The sequence below is a fragment of the Octopus bimaculoides genome, chromosome 9, assembly GCF_046866305.1.
Source record: "Octopus bimaculoides isolate indiv1 chromosome 9, ASM4686630v1, whole genome shotgun sequence".
Classification (NCBI taxonomy): Eukaryota; Metazoa; Mollusca; class Cephalopoda; order Octopoda; family Octopodidae; genus Octopus; species Octopus bimaculoides.
Window position 1 is genome coordinate 23360176 of NC_142936.1, and position 16368 is coordinate 23376543.

The 16368-nt window shown below is 34.8% G+C and overlaps 1 long non-coding RNA gene across 1 annotated transcript in view; it reads left to right on the forward strand.

Moving 5' to 3' along the window:
- The first annotated feature begins 5381 nt into the window (after window positions 1-5381).
- Window positions 5382-16368, forward strand: part of LOC106877281 (uncharacterized) — a 13088-nt gene continuing 2101 nt past the window's right edge. The window contains exons 1-2 of the long non-coding RNA XR_008264876.2: window positions 5382-5639; window positions 8941-9078. This is a non-coding gene — a long non-coding RNA (uncharacterized LOC106877281). The remainder of the gene's footprint in view (window positions 5640-8940; window positions 9079-16368) is intronic.

The window sequence follows — 16368 nt, forward strand, 5'->3', positions numbered from 1 at the left end:
TATATATATATATATATATATATATATATATATATATATATATATATATATATATACATATATACATACATACACACACGTACACACACACACACACACATACATACAGGGTGATTGAAAAGTAACTCTCTATGGTATCTCACTATGCTGCACGATGAGATCTGACCAGTTATCAGTGCCTGGGAGAATACTGAAGATTTGATTTTCATGCAAGATGGCGTCCCTCCACATTTTGCTTTTGTTCGTGAATGGCTGAATGCCCACTTCCCCGGGAGATGGGTGGGTTACCATGGTCTACCTGAGTCATCAGCCAGCAGTCCCGACTTAAAAGCCTTTGATTTCTTTCTTTGGGATTGGTTAAAGGGACAAGTATACTTTACCAGACCAAAGACTTTAAAAGAATTTGAAGGGAGAATACAAGAAGTTATGACTTCTATCCCACAAGACTTCCTAATGAAATCACTTGACGCAATTCCTATACATTATTCTACTTTTATATATATCTATAATACAAATGCGAATGTATGTGTGTTTTGCCCAAAATTGCTCTGAAACGGTGAATCCCGAAGAAAAACGAATTTGATTTTCGAATTTTGCGTCCCACAGACAATGTCGTTCGTTCGTAAATAATAATAATAATAATAATAATAATAACAACAACAACAACAACAACAACAACAACAATAATAATAATAATAATAATAATAATAATAATAATAATAATAATAATAATAATAATAATAATAATAATAACAAATATATAATTTCCTATGAGAAATAACTCGGGTTTTAGATCGACAACTCACCCACTCCCTATCTATTATCATCAAACTATCTCTCTATATATATTTACCATACTCTTTAACACACACTCTCTTTCTGTATGTATTAACTCTCATGCATAAGTTTCATATTAAGACCTCTTCTAATGTTTACTTTCATTTTATCACAGCTGTCATGTAAAAAAAAATCCTGTTTACGGATAGAGCCCGGATTCATCATTTAAAAATGATTCAATATACCAAATTTGAAATTTTTCGCTTTATTTCAAAATTTTAAAATCTGTGACAGCGACAGAAAAAATCTCTCTCTCTCTCTCTCTCTCTCGCTCTCTCTCTCTCTCTCTCTTCTCTCTCCTCTCTCTCCCCATCCTCTTTCTCCGTCTCTCTCTCTCTCTCTTTCTCTCTCTCTCAGTCTCTCTCTCTTCCTCTCTCTCTCTCTCTCTCTCTCTCTCTCTCTATCTATCTATCTATCTATCTCTATCTCTATCAAGCCAGGGAGAATTGGTTAAGGCAATAAACTACTAACCAAAAGTCATAAAGGATACACTCATCACCAGGAACTACCCATCTTCACTAATTGATATATGCTTTCAACGTGCCCTGCAACTCAACATCCACGAACCCAGACATCCCAAATTAAAGAAGGATTTGCAACCAAAGGCCCTACCATACATCTCCACACACAATCCTCTTAACAATGAAACCTTCGACACCATCCTTCAAAACATTCCCCTACTAAAAAAGGACCACATAATGAACTTAATCCTCCAAACACATACCATCATAAAAAGCAAGAGACAACCCAAATCTATGAAAAGTTTCCTAACACAAGCCCGAATACGCTCAACAACGACACAGAAACCGTCAGTTAAAAAATGTGGAAGACCCAACTGTGGGATATGCACCAATTTAATTGAGGGATCAGAGTTCTCCTTCAAACAGGGACAACGTTTCACAGGGAAATACAGCTTCACATGTGCTTCGGAGAACCCGATATACGCAATAACCTGCTCTGGGTGTCAAGAGCAATACATAGGCCAAACAAAAGATAATGTACATTAAAGGATGGCTCTGCACAGATCTCAAATCAAAATTCCCAAAAACAGAAAAATAGCATTCAGCCAACAAATCGACATTTGCGCCAATAATAAAATTACAAACTTCAGAATTTTTCCCCTCTACCAATTCAGGGACGATACGACTTGTAGCCAACGAATTAGTAAAGAGACTCTCTTTATTACAAAATACAGACCCCTTTTGAACGTATCTACAACAAACGACATATCCACCACGGCCTTAGAATAACACACACGTAAATATTAAAAATGGTACATTCAAGAGATACCCAAGAATTCATTTAAAAGCAGTCCCAATCACTGCTATAATCCACAACGAGCCACTTTTAGGTCATTTAACCATTTAACATTCTACTACTATCATACCACCTGCATCCCTTGTTATTCTCTCTTCTCTTTCTCCTTCTTCTTCTTCTTCTCCGCCATCTCCTTCCTTACTTTACTACTATTGTTGTTTAGAATAACACCTACACAAATATAAACAATACATTCAAAAGAGATGTTTCAAGAATTCAGTCACTACTACCATCCACAACAAGTCACTTTCAGGGCACTTGACCATTTAACATCCAACTACTATTATGGCACTCCCGTATTCTTCTTCTTCTTCTTCTCCTCCTCCTCCTCCTCCTTCTTCTTCTTCTTCTTCTTCTTCTTCTTCTTCTTCTTCTTCTTCTTCTTCTTCTTCTTCTTCTTCTTCTCTGCCAAGAATTCACAACGACCTCGAACCCACAAGAGTAAAAAAGAGAGACAGAGACAGGCAGAAACAAGGAAAATGCCCCTTGTAATTTGAATATTATGCGAATATTCTTTTTAAAAACTTTTCTTTTAATTTTTCCAAAATCTAATTGTTTTCTATTCTTACAGTTGAAAAAGTCTCAATGACTGAAACCGGTACTGAAATGTTTTTTTTTATTATTTTGGCATTTTCTACCTTGACTTTTTTTCCGTATATCTCAACTACTGTGTTCTTTTTCAAACTTATATATATATATATATATATATATATATATATATATATATATATATATATATATATATATATATATATATATATATATATATATATATATATTTATATTTATTTATATATATATATATATTTATATATATATATATATATACATATATATATATATACATATATATATACATATATATATATATATACATATATATATACATATATATATACATATATATATACATATATATATTTATATATATACATATATATATATATACATATATATATATATATACATATATATATACATATATATATACATATATACATATATATATACATATATATATACATATATATATATACATATATATATACATATATATATATATATATATATATATATATATATATATATATATATATATATATATACATACACACACACATAATACATACATATATATACACACACACATAATACATACATATACATATATATATATACATATATATATATATATATATATATATATATATATATATATATATATATATATATATATATATATATATATATGCATATATATATGGAGATAGATACATACATACATACATACATACATATACATATTTATATACATATCATGTTGGAACATGGAATGTCTTCCTAGTTCTTTGATGCTTTCATCATTGTTTTCTGCAATGTCACAATAAAGCTTTGAATCCATTATTCTCTCAATAAATGTGAGTCCTCCCACACCAGCCGCACTCATGCATCCCCAAAACATAACACTTCCGCCGCCGTGTTTCACGGTAGGCACGGTGCATTTGTGTCTATTATCTTCACCTGATCGTCGCCATACTCATTTAATACCATCTGACCAAACATGTTGATTTTATTCTCGTCAGAAAAAAGATTTTTTCCCCAAAATTCCTTCCCCTTACTCACATAGGTTTCGACAAAAGAAAGATGGCTTGGTTTATGCCTGGTAGTGAGGAGAGGCTTCCTACGAGGAATGGGTCCATGAAGACCACACTGGTTCAAATTTCAGCTAACTGTTTGGGCGGATACACTCTTTCCACTAACAGAAGACACTTCTTGGGCCAAAGATGAAGCGGTACGACGCCTATCGTCCATCACGCAACGTTGAATGCGGTGAATATCACGGGTAGTTAAAATAGAACGACCTGGACGATGTTTATTGCTTAACCGTCCAGTACCTTTGTACTTCTAAATTACGTTGGCAACTGTGTTTACGCTACGTATTCGTTTGCTAATTAATTTAGATCCTAAATCATTCATGTGCAAAATAAAAATAATTTTCTTCAAATCTTCAGGCAATTCTTTTCCTTTTGGTGCCATTTTAATCACAATGAAGATTTTCACCACAGTACACAAACTAGAATTCCTGCAGATACAATAACAATGTCCAGTGCAAAAATGGCAGGAGAAATAATTTATTAGAATTGAAATTATCAGTAATATCTCTCTCTCTCTCTCTCTCTCTCTCCCACAGAAGTTTGTTCACCCCTAAAAAAATTCAATAAAATTGCAATTACTCTGATAGTATTGAAGAAAATCAGACGAAATTTATACCGAATAAAATATATTATACATGCAAACATTATACATATTTGGAACACAAAACAATAAACATTTTCAAAGATATGAACGAAATATTAATTTTCGTTATGAATTGGAATTTTGCAAATGATTTGCAAATAAAACTTTGAATCACATTGAAAATCGATATTGAAACTTAAGAGAAATGACGTATCTTAAGTACTAAACAACGATCATTACATATATCATATTTATGCATACATACATAACAATGCATTTAAAATGCTATCTGTTACAATGTGTCTTTATGACTCGGATTTTTGCAATAGCTGGCTTATCAGGTAACGTCATGACCCAATGATCCAGCGATGCTTAAAAGTCAATCGTAATGTAAAAAAATGTAACCTCCAGCTCTGAATATATGAATAAATAAATCAATGAAGAAGTATGTATATAATTATCGGTATGTGTATTATTTTTTGCAGCTAGTGTCAACAACAACAACATCACGTATTTAATAAGATCTTTAATGAAAAACGTGACGAGTTAAAAGAGCGATTGTAAATAATGTGCCTTATATTTCCCTCGGGTAAATATTATTACAATTCACACTTCGCCATTATAGTGCAGCTGAAATAAATAATGAAAGAAAATGAATAAACACACAAACAACATACCAACAAATCAATAGATCGTTGGCTTCTTATCTTTTCATCTAGGCTTTTTAAACTTCTTTTTCTATTTCTCTATCATCTTCAAGTTTACAGACGACGATGTATTTAGTATATACGTGCGTGTGGAGATAGATGTATGTATTAATAGTATATAGTATATGTACATGTGTATATATGTGTGTTTGTGCGATCATATATTATGGATTCTTCAGATGTGTATTTATTCTAACGTATCGTACACATTGTCGTAGCTGTCTTTGAAGCTTAAGTATAAATTATATTTATTATTATCACTGTTTTTCAGGTAACTGTGTATATATAAAGAGATAGTTTGGACCATACGATATTAGCATTGACTACTGAAGGAAAATAAGTCCTTTCATTTCACTTCGTCATCGTCGTCTCGCAGTAAATTTGAAGACATGAAAGCAGTCATCTTAATTTTATGTGTGATAGCCATCTCTCAAACAAAGGCCTATTACTATAGACATGGTGGCTATCGCCGTATGTACAGGCCCCCGCAACCCCCTATTCCACCAATTAAACCACCACTTCCACCACCAGTTATTCCAAGTAAGTTTTCAGCCTCGGCAACTATCTACATATTATACACACATATATACACGCATACATACAACACATACGCAGGCACAGACACACACACACACACATACATGTACATATATATTCATGCATCTATGCGTGTTTATATATATATATATATTTGTGTGTATATATGTGAGTGTATGTATGTATGTATGTTCTCTTACTCATTTTAATTTAGAGTAAATTTTGACCAGCCACCTACATCATAGCAAGGTTGTGAAGGAAAGTATCTTGTTTTAACCATCATCCTTTACTTCTTAAGAAGGTTTTGCAGATTTTTATAGTTTCAGATATTGTAATCGTTTGTAGCATAGGAATTAAGGATCTGCATCTCTCCCCAAGATTCCAAGTTCAGCCATACTTTGCTGCAGACTGGGTGGTATATCCTGTTGCTCCAGCAATAATGGGTATGAAGCTGAAAGTGTATATTGGGTTCTGGATTTGCAAACTCCTTATCAATGGTCCATAAATGTCCTCTTTTTCATGTGTCTTTATAACCACCATCGTGTCCAAAGGGCAGCTGATTTCTACAACAGAACAAGTCTTTTCTTTGTGCTCCCACACAACGATATCTGGCCGGTTATGTTTTAACTTAGTGGCTGTTTTCATTTTTAAGTTCCACCAAATATTCTTTTGACCTCTCGGTGTCAATATAGTCGACTTCGTTTGTATTTTCTTTTTTGTTATACTGTTCCAGATTGTTCTGGCCACCGAATCATGCTCCATGGGATAATAATATTTGAAAGACATTTTCGCGCAGTTGACAATAATGTGGTTGATGTCTTCGGTCTTCAGCTTTAGCCTACATTTATTGTCTGTCAACGTCTTCTGCCTTTTATGCTGTAGATGTTTGGTGGGGAAACATGTTCTAGAATTGCATGGATGTAGCATTCAAAGTGGGATATCATAAACTTGTCGTTACACCTTGTCAAGCTTTTCACATGATCAATCCCTTCTATGGTTTGTGTTTTACATGCCAAGTACCCATGTACTAGCTTATCAGTAAACTGGTCCATTTTTTTCTGTTGTTCTGATAAATAGATTTTAACAACGCTCCTTGGAGAAAGATATGTATCAGTTCTTTTTCTATACCTCTCCTGAAGTTCATTAGCTATCTTAATTATGTTGTTGGCTTCTTGGTCATAAACTTTAGCAAGATAGTTACGGGTCACTTTTCTCTGCAAATCGTTCTGGTTTAGTCGGCCCCAAACTATATTAGATGACACTTGTCCAAGGTGTCATGCAAAGAACTATGTTCTTGGGAAACAGACTTCTTACCACACAGCCATATATGTACGTATATGTTCTCTTTCTGTTTCTAATGTAGAATAAATTTTGACTGGCCACCTACTTAGTAAGCAAGGTTGTGAAGGAGTGATGCTAAATATGTGTGGCAATGCTGCTGGGTTCATGATGAAACCAGGACTTATCTACAAGTCCGTGAACCCGAGGGCCTTCAAAAATTGGTTTCTCCAATGCTTCATCCCTCAAGCAAAAGATCATCGAGGACAAGGGATACAAGCGGGAACAGGTCTTGTTATAATCATTATCCTTTAAACATTGTATGCATGTAAGAGTGAATGTATACACACACACACACACACACACACACACACACACACACACACACACACACACACACACATATATATATATATATATATATATATATATATATATATATATACATATATATATATATATATATATATATATATATATATATATATATATATATATATATATATATATATATATATATATATATATATATACATATACAGTGTACCCCCGCTTATTCGCCGTTCGGCATTCGCGGTCCCGGTTATTCGCAGAACAAATATTTGTTCGCGGAACCGTAAATATCGTTCGCAATTTTTTGAGACTTCTTTCGTGGTAATATCTCTCTCTCCCTCTCTCTATTATTATTATTATTATTATTATTATTATAGTATAGATTACTGTATCTAGTGGTAATGCAAACTAAAATTAAAGTTGTTGTTGAGAAAAAGTTTGCTGACATGGAGGATTGGAAGGCATCTGAATATTGGGAAAGAGTAACTTGTATCATGACGATCCTCATCGGGCGTCAAAATCCCAACATCACAACTGCTGCTCAATGCTCTGTGAATACTATAAAGGCTGTAAGGCATGACATAGACAGTTGCAACGGAAACTACGAAGTCGTGGCCAGCAGAAGGAAGCACAGCAAGCATTCTGACTGCGTCTGCAAGTCGGATATTTAACCCCACATCTTTGAACAGGACCTTAAACTCCATTCAGACGGCTATGTGAAGCTGCTGGAGACTGGTCAATCTTTGGCTTTAGGGAGTTGCTGCTAGATGGCCAAATGTGCGGCAGCAGGATTCGGCTCTTGGCCATACTTTCGAAAAGAGTCAGAAATGACTGTTGGAGAATTTCAACGATTTCACCAGTCCAAGTTTTTGACCTTCTGTTGTAATCTCATGGATTACTATGTGTGGAGCACGGTTGAGAAAGACACCAACCGCTCTACCTGCGACACCAAGACAAAGCTAGTGGCCAAGATCAAGGTGTTCGAAGACCTTCCCAGAGACACAGTGAGGAACTTATGCGCCAGGTTCCAGAGCTGTCTTGAGGTGGTGGTGCAAGCTGAGGGTGGATCATTTGAGAAAAACTGTTATCTCCCGGCCATAATCTAGTTGATACTTTATGGGTTTTTTAAATACTTGTATTTTGGGATAACATATTGTGTTTTCTTTACCTTTTATGCAAAAATGTTAAGATTAACTCGAACACCCTGTATACACCCCTCTCTTTTTGCTATGTACAGACCTACTTTTTATATGCAAAGTTTCTTTATTGTATTTCTGGAAGGGCGATTCTAACTGCGAATTCTGTGGTTTTGATTTATTGAGAATAATCCATGAGTGGTTTCCTTGGATACATATTGATATTCATAGTTGCTATAGTTGCTTCCATTGCTGTTGTTGTTATAGCAGATGTTGCTGCTGTTTAACCTTTATTACAATCCTAATGGCATAGACTTTTGATAAAAAGCATTCCAGCTAGTAGCAACCAGTCTTTCCAGGGGTATTTTGGACAACTGAGCACTAATCCCGATGTTAAATTCAATCAAATTAACTCAATACAATACAGTCAGGTCTTTTTTTATGCGTGAAAAGCTAATATAAATAACACGGTTTCACCCGTTGGTATTTTTGTTATATTTGGTTCTCAGAAATCTGAGTTAAATAGATCTAACCCTTTACCTTATTCTCCCATACAGCCCCACTCTGCCCAGGAAATGTTGCCGGTAAATTGCTTTTCTGCTCTCCGAACTGTGCCAAACCAAACTTTGTTCCTGTAAGTGGAGTTCCTGGATGCTACCCTGGATTAACTTGTTGCACTCAAGCATAAAAATTATGTAAGTAAAATATGTATATTTTTACATTTGGGCTGCCATGGAAACAAACCTAGTAAATTTGTTTCTCTTAATGCTTTTTCTCTTCTTTAATAAAGGTTGTATCCCGAAACTTTACATTCTCTTGTTCCTTCTATTCACATATTCTTTTTATTGTCCACTTCTATTGCTGTCGTTCAACTTCATATTTCTACTGTTTTACATTCACATGTTTTTCTCGTCTAATTCCATGTATTATTTGTTTGTCAATTTATTGCCTTATAATCTTACTAGTTTTCTGTGATTTTTATCTACATATGTAATATAATATACATACATGTGTATGTGAAGGTGCGTGCGTGTGCGTGTGTGTGCGTATGTGTGTGCGTGTAAGTGTCAGTCTGTCTGTCTGTGTAATCAAAGGTCCGTTTTGAGCCATAGGCTCATACGGCCAGTTTCCCGGATTCTATGGCGTATATATTCCTCACTGGACTCAATACCCGTCCATCGCAGGATCATTCAAATTCACCAGCTAACTAAGCTGGAGCAACGTAATATGATGTACTTTCAACAAGAACACAACGTGTCTCCCGGACCAGGAATTGAAATCACGATCTTTTGATCATGAGTGCAGCACCCTAACCACTAAGCCGTGCGCTTGTACGCACGCACACACACACACACACACACACACACACACACACACACACACACACACACACACATACAAGCAAACACGTACACACATACACGCAGATGCCAGCTCTTCATAGCCCAACAGCTTCCGCTCATGGACCTCAGCAATGCTCTCCTCCCATGACACAGTAAGCTCCCCAAGGACCACATGTCTCTGAGCCTCATCTACCAAAACCAGGTCGGGCCGGACTGCTGACACAACGATGCTTTCAGGCAATGGGTTGTCCACGAAAACCTCTTATTTTCTGTCTTCGGCATGCCGAGGTTTCTATCTCTTTGGCCTCACACCTTGCTTCACAAATGCTGTCTTGTGCAAGCTCAGTTCAGGCACTTGACCCTCTCTTGCAGCTGAAGCAACAACGATTAGCACTAAGCTACGTCTAAATGTATACTATCCAGACTGGAGTGCTTTTGGGCAAGCTGACGGCATGTGTTTGAGGCTGTCATACTTCTCACACTAGTGGCACTGTGGACTCTCTTGGATACTCCATTTTTTGAGATTTGCTGGAGACGGGTGCACATCATACGCAGTCTGGATCAGAGCTTCCAAATGTCCTGCACTCAACCGCCACCAATCAGACCACTTCAATTCCAGCTTTTCGACATCATCCCAATTCAGCCACCGACCCTGTTGTGCTTGTTGCACTGCATGACCCAGACGCCTCTCATCTTCCAGCTGCCTTACTTGTTGTTCACGTAGCTTCCGCTGTTCTTGTTCATATATGTATGCATGTATTTGTGTGTATGTGTATATGTATTCACATTTGGGTATATGTGTGTGTATACATATGTATGTATATATGCATATGTGTGTGTATTTATATGTATGCATACGTGTGTATATATATATATATATGCGTGTATATATGTATATATATGTATGTATATATATGTATGCATATATATGTATGTATATGTGCGTATGTGTGTGTGTGTATATATATATATATATATATGTATATTTTTTGTTTGTTTATATGTAGGAAAATAACTATGTGAGCTAGCATGATCTCCCCAAGCCCGCTTCCCAAACCAATATTAAAAAATACATTTCTTTCAACAAACATTCCAAAACTAACCTTATGTATATTTCTTTCTCTCTATTATCATCCCCTTTTTATCAAAAGACATGTATCTTACACCTCATTAACACCACCACCACCACAGGATACACACACCTAAACTCATCTTTAACATGGAAAGTTACCGAAGCTTCTCTTTATAAAATTAAGACAGTTGATTCAGCCATAAGAAAATTTGAAAAACAGCTGACCATTATATTTTTCACCAAAGGTCAACTATTCAAATGGAACCAACAGGAGGACATTTTCACAAGCCCTTCATAAAACACTCGCCACCTCCCAACTCCACCCTCAATCAATTATCTTGTCTTTACCATTCACTGTTTTCTTTCAGCTCTTGTTCATAAAAACTCCTTCACTCACACACTTATTACTAACAAGCCCCACCTCCCACTCCAGACATCCAGATCTCTTATATGTAGAATCACACAGCACAACAAACCCTCAGATCAGTTTGACAACCGCCACCGACGAATGCGAGAAGGTTCTCCAGAAAAGTTAACAAAGAATATTTTAAATATCTATCTCCCCACCGAAGTTAACAAAGAACTTACTAGATCTACAAGCTAAACGGTAAAATTATATTATTAGAAAATTAAACTGATTAGAACTACTAGTGAAGTCATTCTTTTCTTTTCCTTTTTGAAAGATATGCATATTTATATATATATATATATATATATATATATATATATATATATATATATATATATATATATATATATATATATATATATATACACATAAAATATAAATGAGTAACAGGAAGATACAGGTGTCAATCCATTACGGCCGTTTCCAACGACTCCTTTGATTAATGAAAACATTACATTTGTGTAAAGAAACCGTTTTCGTCAGAAGAATTCATAAACTTCGGAATAAAGGACATTCAGAATGATTTAACATAGTTTAAAACCCACGGAGCAAAAACGTTCACATTGATTCTGCTACTATTTCAGTTGGCAGAATGGATTTACCAGAATAGTGTATATTTGGTCAGAACAGAGAAAATTAGGGGTTAGTAGAGGGAAGGAATAATTTACTCTAGTGATCCAGATACCTATACTTCTAACAAGAAAGGAGGGTGCGGCTTCAATAGTCCAGATCTATTTATTAAGAAGTTGTTTAATGCCTACTGGTCAGTGGTAAGAAAATGAATTGTGCTCAGGTCAACCTACTAAATAATCAAGGTCGTATGTGATGGAACCAATACACAGGTTTTATCTCTGCAAATGGGCAAGGCAGAGGAAGTGAGGGATTGGAAAGGGATGATAAAGAGAATGAAAAAAGAACGCAAGCTGATCCAACCGTTATTAATTACCATATTAGTGAAGGAAGACTTTGAAAGATAATGGAATAAGGGTTATATGGGAAAACCCTAAACTATGAGTGGGAAACATTGCTTTGGGATAAAATGGACTACTAAAATTTAGCATAGTTACAATATTATAGTAATACAATAAATTAGAAATTAAACATGGGTAAAGAAAATTATAAGTGTACTTGAAATTGTAAGAAAAAGAGATACATTAAGATATGAGATATAAGAAAACTAAAATTCAAAGAAATGTAGAGTATATAAATAATAATAGGGTAAGCATGAAGATATATAAAATTTATAAAAAGAGCTGCCAATAAAATAAAAGTAAAATATTATTTGAACATATGCCTTAGATCCGGGAGGCTGACGATAAGACATATTAAAACTTAGGCATTAAATATAAGGTAATTAATTTAAAATTATTTAAAATATATAAAGGAGTGTATTCAGATACAAAAGTTTAAAATTTAAAAACTTAAGCTTGTAAAGGAATATAATATATATAAAAATATAAAATATACAACGAGATATGCAAAAAAAATATATAAAAAGATTTTAAAATATATTAAAAAATTATTCTAAAAATTATAAAAAGGTAAAAATATATAAAAATTATAAAACGGTTATTAATAAAAATAAAACAATAAAAATAAAAATAACAAAAGAATAATAACAATAAAATTAAAAACGAAAATAAAGGGTTTATATATTATATACAATAAAAAATATATAAAAGAATAAAGGACCTAAAGGGAGATTGAAATCTGATATTATTACTAACCAAAATAAAAAATATAGTCAAAAAAATATACCTAAGTTTTTATGCGAAAAGTATAAATCCACTAAAAATAAAAATACAAAATATTTTATATCAACTATATATGAAAGTTATTAGTCTTGAACCGAGATAGATACATGACGAAAACGGTTTCTTTACAAAGATGTAATGTTTACATTAATTAATCAAAGGAGTCGCTGGAAACGGCCGTAATGGATTGAGACCTGTACCTTTCTGTTACTCATATTTTATTTACCTATCTCGGAATCTGCCCTTCGTAAATATTATGGACAGTATATTTGATATAAAGTACATGTCTGAATAGCTAAGAGCGGATTTCTTCACTCAACTAGGTCTAACTGACTAGACACACTGCAATAATATCATTCAGCAAGTACTTATGTACCAAGTTTGATATTTAATTAATATTTTTGTGTGTGTATATTATTCCAACCTAGCGAAGTGCCTTAATTTAAGAGTCTAATTCAACTGAATCTTAATTGTGTGTGTGTGTGTGTGTGTGTGTGTGTGTGTGTGTGTGTGTGTGTGTGTGTGTGTGTGTGTGTGTGTGTGTGCATCGTCAACACCTCTTGTGTCCATCTCCTATGTTCCTGCCTTTTGGCTTTCATTTTATACACGCCAGCTCAATTTGATTCGTTCTCAGTTGAAAGACACCTGTTATTTTTTTGTTGTTTGTATTCGTAATTATGTACCATGTTCTCAAATTGTTGTTTCTCTTGTCCGCCTTGTATCGTCTGTCTGTCCGAATGTTTTTGTCTATTGTGTTTTTGGTCCATTTGTGTGTGTGTGTATGTGTGTGTGTGTGTGTGTGTGTGCGTGCGTGCGAGTGCGTGTGAGTATGAATACGTGTACACCTACGACACTTGATTTGGATCGAACGAGGTAAAAAGATGGTGAGAGTTTTATAGCTTTCTGCTGCCCTCACGTTTATCTTCTTTTCTCTCACTTGACTGACAAAATATCTGCTTGGTTTCAATGCCAATTCAAGGCTACAGCATGCCTATGATTTTTGTACGTTATCAACGCCAATATTAGCTATAAACTCATTTGAAATAATATAGTTTGTTTGAATTATATATATATATGACTGGAGTGTATAATTGTTTTAGGTGTGTATTTAGTCACAAGAGACATCGATTCTCTCTCAGTCCCCTTACCCTTGACCTAACGGAGCAGCTAAAGAAGTAGTGTTGCATTGGTATTTGACAGACATTCGTTTTAAGCTGACTGGACTGGAGCAACGTGAAATGATGAGCCCTGATCAAGGAGACATCAATATTGGTTGACAAGTATAGTCAGTTGATACCAGTGGCAAACTAGTATTGTCAGTTGATAAGATTAGCTGATCAATATTATAAATTGACAAGACTGGCTGATTAGGGTTATGTATTGACAATATTGTCAATTGAGATAGAATTGTCGATTGGCAAAACGGTCTTGTGTTTATGGAGCCACCTCATTACATTTACAGCTGTTCCACTCCACTTACAAAGTTACAACTCCCAGAAAAGCACGAACATCAATATTTTTTCACATACGCACACACATTTAGTAACCATCAGGCCACCTATCCACGCGCATACAGCAGACACGTGTGCGCGTATACACTCTTCATTTGTTTCATATTTTTAACTATTCTTTAGTCCAAGGAAAAGAGAGCAAGCCCATAATTTTTATGAAATTGAAGTTGACGTATTACTTAAACTCTGTAGGTTGATACCTAAGCGTGAAAGTGCCAGTGGGATGCAGATTTGCAGAAGAAAGATTAACCAAATGTTGCACTATAGAATTAGAGTGCTCAGTAGGTGTAGGCGGGATTTCGAAAAGAGGAGTGATGGGCGAATAAGGTGGGAAGCGGCTTATCTAAGTCGTTAGGAAATACTTAAATAACTTTTAAACGTTCCAAGACAAATGTGTTTAAATTTCTTGACCTTTCCAAAGACATTAAAATAATTTCGAAGCCGTACATGCTGGGCAAGTGGCTTGATCTGAGACCATATGTTAAAGCTAAACCAATTAAATTACAAAACAGACATTCTATCCTTATCACACACACACGCATGCATAAATATATGACTGTATATATCTATACATATACATAGATATCTACACATGCGCACGCACACACGCAGGTACGCACACACACACATACACACACACACACACACACACACACACACACAAGCCTTTTATTTATTTCAGTCGTTAAGCTGAGGCCGTGCTGGGGCACCGCCTAGAAGAATTTTAGTCGAACGAATCGACCCCAGCACTTTTTTTTAAAGTCTGGTACTTATTTTATCAGCCTCTATAACCGAACCGCTACGTTACAGAGAAGTAAACACACCAACACCGGTTGTCGAACGTTGATGGGAGACAAACACAGATACAAACACAAACACACACACTCATACACGAAACATAATGCATACACACACACATACACACATGCACACATATATGTGTGTGTGTGTGTGTGTGTGTGTGTAAGACAAAAAAGGGATTTAAAAATCCTGGCAGATATCAATAAAGCACTCAGTGTTAAAAGAATTTGGTTCACAATATTCAACAATTACACATCCATGAATGTAAGTAGAATAAATCCTCGTGCGTGACAGGTACGTCCAGAAATCCTTTAACAAAATTTTGAGAAATTCAAAATATTTGACACTAAAAGATCCGTAGAGAAAATTACATCTTTATTATAGATCTGTAACGGCAATTGTAACGGTTGGTTAAGGTGGTGTCAGTGGTCACCAGCTGTAACGGTATGTATTATGATATCTATTGGTTACCATTTATAAGGATAAGTATAATTGTAACGGGTGTTGATATAGCAGATGTGCAAGATGAAAGAAGAACATTGATCGAAGTTATAAAGAAACATTTATTTACTGTTACTTAATGTAATGCCATGCCTCGACGGGCAAGGTGTGTATAATAATATAAATGGAAATGTATGCGAGGTTAAGAGAGTTAATTTTTATTTGTATAATTTGTCTGCATGTTCTCATTGTAGTTGTAAGAAGATTGAGATAGGGTAATGTTGTAGAGAAAAGAAAGTGAGCTAATAAAAGTTAGACGAGTCGAGGGAAGTTGTGTCTCATAGTCGCTGGTTATAGCATTCTTTCTCCCTCTGGCCGTTTGTTTCAAGTGGCTGTCTGCTTGTGGCCATATCTAGTTGGTTTCTGTTCGCTAACTGATTTTGCCTTACCAAATTCTAGTATTTATAACCATGCAAAACCAGTCAGAAGGAGAGACATATTGTTGAGGACAACAGATTTCGTTGGGGGTACCTGTTATATTAATTCTAAATTTTCATGGCCTAGAAGCGGTTAGAAGGGTCAAGTGGCCAATTTATAACTCAACTAAGCAAACGCCATGTGTTCATTTTATTGCTAACAACTTAATATTTCTCT